Genomic DNA, 3,355 nt, shown 5'->3' on the forward strand with positions numbered 1-3,355 from the left:
TCCATTTGTGTCAGTAAGAAGTCTGATCATAAATAATAGATAATAATTATCCTTTATTAAATAATATTATGCTGCTTTCTGATGTTAAAATTGTGTCACCATAAATAATGTTTATTACAAAGCTGTCATGTGTATAAATTAAAATTTAAAGAAATGTTGAAGACAAATGGAATTGGTAGCATGACAATGGTCGATGTTGGTTGGGAGCCGATGCATGGAAAGTGCAGTGTGACCTGTGAGAAGTGGTCTTGGACTGTGGGAGGAAACCGGAGCATGTGGAAGAAACCCTCGTGGCCATGGGGAGAATGTACTAACTCCTTACAGGCAGTGCTGGGCTCTACTGTAAAGCGTTGTGCTAACCACTAGCCCTATTGTAAAATCTGAAATATAGTCTCATTTTCAATGATAAATCCTGTGGGAATGTGGGCATGGTCACCTGGCCCTGCTCATTTATTAATTCACTTCCGTAAGTACACTTTGGTTAAACTCCTTTGCAATGCAATTTGTCAGTCAGTATTTATAATGTCTGAGTAAGTATACACGGCCAATGTACATACTTTAATAACGCTTTTGTTGAATTGTTCATATAAAAGGAAACAGTACTCTCTGACACATCGTTAATTAACTGATACTTAGCTAATATTATCATTATTTTAAGTGTTTTGTAACCATGACTACAGCAGTACTTCTCAGTGTATTTATTGAAGAGGAATTCAATGTATTATATAGTTCTGAAGTTTTTAATTTGAGATAAATTAGCACCATTTGTTGATATTATTTCAAAACAATTGTACTATTTTAATGAACAATATAATTATTTAAGTGTATAACAGATGCTCAAATAACAGTGGGCGGGGTTATACGCAAATAACAGTACGTCACCACCAAAGGAGGTGTAAGGTGCTCTTTCCCTACCGTAGCCTGCAGGTCACCCTTGGGCAAAGTGTAGCACCTGCCTAACATCCCAATCAGGTTCATGTGAAGCCGTGGGAGCAGGTGGTGGATGGTTGCACGAGCAGCCGGTGCAGATCACAAGTCCTGCTTATGTGACCACTGACACCAGGCAGACAATCTCTGAAGAGTATTGATAATGACACTGCCCTGAAAAAGGTAATGGCAACCACTTCTGTAGAAGGATTTGCCAAGAACAGTCATGAAAGACCATGATCACCCACGTCATACAACATGGTATATAATGATGATAATAACAGACATATGCCTTTGGTCATTCTTCAGTAACAAACCATGAGCTATGTCTGTCTTACTGTGAAGTGTTTAAGAATTACTTATAAGTATCCTTGTACTACTTTATCCTGCCGTATTTCAATTGCTTTAACCTTTTAATTCCTTAGTATTTCAATAGATGCCCATTCAAATTAAACTGGAACATCTCTATCGTAAAGTAACTAACCATTTCTAACCAGAAACCCAGAAATGGAAGCACAAAACACAGAATAAGTAGGTGTTCTGCCCACCATCCACCACTTCCAGACAATAACAAACTCTGCACACTGACCCTGAGACTTTTAAATGTTCTCTACCTTTAATGAAAGAGTTGAGTGACGTTCAAGCTGATATCTGCTCTGCAGGTGGTTGGTGAGTCTGTTACAAGACAAGGCACAAGGAAAGAACTTGCATTTCTGTCAGCCATTCATATCTCACAACTCAAAGTGTCTTACACTTGCCGAACTGCTCTTGAAGTGTAGCCTCTGTTGCATTTTAAGGAATGTGGCAGTTTTTAAAGTCTAGCAGGGTTGTGCTAACAGCAGTGGCCTGACCATCTCTTGTTGATTGACAAATGAACCTTGCCTAGCTCCTCTGATCTTTGAGCTTGTCCTAGAGAGTCTTCATGCCGACTGGAAGGGATTTGGTTTAATGACCCATTCAAAGGAGCAGCATTTCCTTCGTGAAGCTTTGGAGGATTGTACTATGTTTTTATTCTTAAATATCTGGAGAGGTTCTTGAACTAATTGAAGAACAAGGCCACTACTGTTTGACTACTTTCTAGACTACTTTCAAATCTAACGACGTTCGCTTACAAATTCTGTTCTCCTTTCCACCGGAATTATTTTATACCAATAACCAATGTCTGAGTCTTTGAAAGAAATACAAAATACTGAGTTGTATAAAAATAACACTGCTTCAGCTACGTGATTTGAAATACAAACACGTTCCAAGTGCATGGGCAAATTAATGCTTCAGATTCAACTTCCCTCTTTTGAGATGCACATCTTGGTCTCAGCCATGACCGAGTGGCGGAGCAGGTTCGATGGGCCGAATGGCCAAATTCTTATGGTCCACATGAAGGTCTGATAGATGATTGTGAGTGTTGCTGTTACAAAGGCATTGACTTTCTGGTGAATACCTTGTTGACTTCTGCTGACTGGGAAGTTCATCTCAGTGCTAACTTTCGTAATAAACTCTTAACTTTGATTATGTTCCTGATAAGAGCTTACTGTGTCAAAGGCACTTTATAAGTGATTGATGACTTATTATAAGGAAAAAGGATGAATGAAAATAATTTCCATTTTGTTGCTAACTATTTATATGTAATCAGGCTGCAAGTAATTAGTGATAATGTTAGTACGTACACAGTGTAAATTTGAATCACTGTTCACTGGATCAAATGAATGATTAACCTTGGGCATTAAGCCAGTTCATCAATCCTAGCCACTCAGCTAATCCAAACCTTTGAAGATAGAGAAATATATATTTCACATTGGGGTGAGTTGTATTTTATCCCCAATGTTTCCATTGAGCAAATCTGAAACTATAGAATTATTCTGCAGATAATGCAATAAATATTTTACATTTGCCTGGGATATCAATAAACAAATTTTTAAAAGAGACCTGTGCACATATGAGCTTGATCTGTTCAGTTATTTTTTTGAGAACTTCATACCAATGGAAAATTACATTATTGTAAGAATGCACTGAGTTGTTAACCTGTAATGCAATGCAATGCTACTGATGTGATCATGTGACTTAGAATTGCTTCTGATATGATCAGGTGACTTAGAATTGTCACAAATACAATCAGATGCCATAGAATTGCCACTGATATGATCATACATAGAAATAACATAAAGCCTTCAAAACTGGTAATAAGATGTGAAAAAGCAGTTTTGAATTCAGTCTTTTTGAACCGCCAATGCCTTATTTGCAATTACAAACGCAGTCTGGATTTCAAGGGCCAGTAGAAAATTCATTATAAATATTTACTTTCTAATGTCTATGTTATTTGCTAAGAATCAAGTTAATGGCTCATTGTTGCCTTTCCTGGGTCTACATGGAGGCACTGGCCATAGATGTTTAAGCACTCCTATCATACAGCTTGAAGTTCTGATTCCTCTGA

This window comes from Hemitrygon akajei, chromosome 14 (assembly GCF_048418815.1).
Source record: "Hemitrygon akajei chromosome 14, sHemAka1.3, whole genome shotgun sequence".
In the NCBI taxonomy this organism is placed as follows: Eukaryota; Metazoa; Chordata; class Chondrichthyes; order Myliobatiformes; family Dasyatidae; genus Hemitrygon; species Hemitrygon akajei.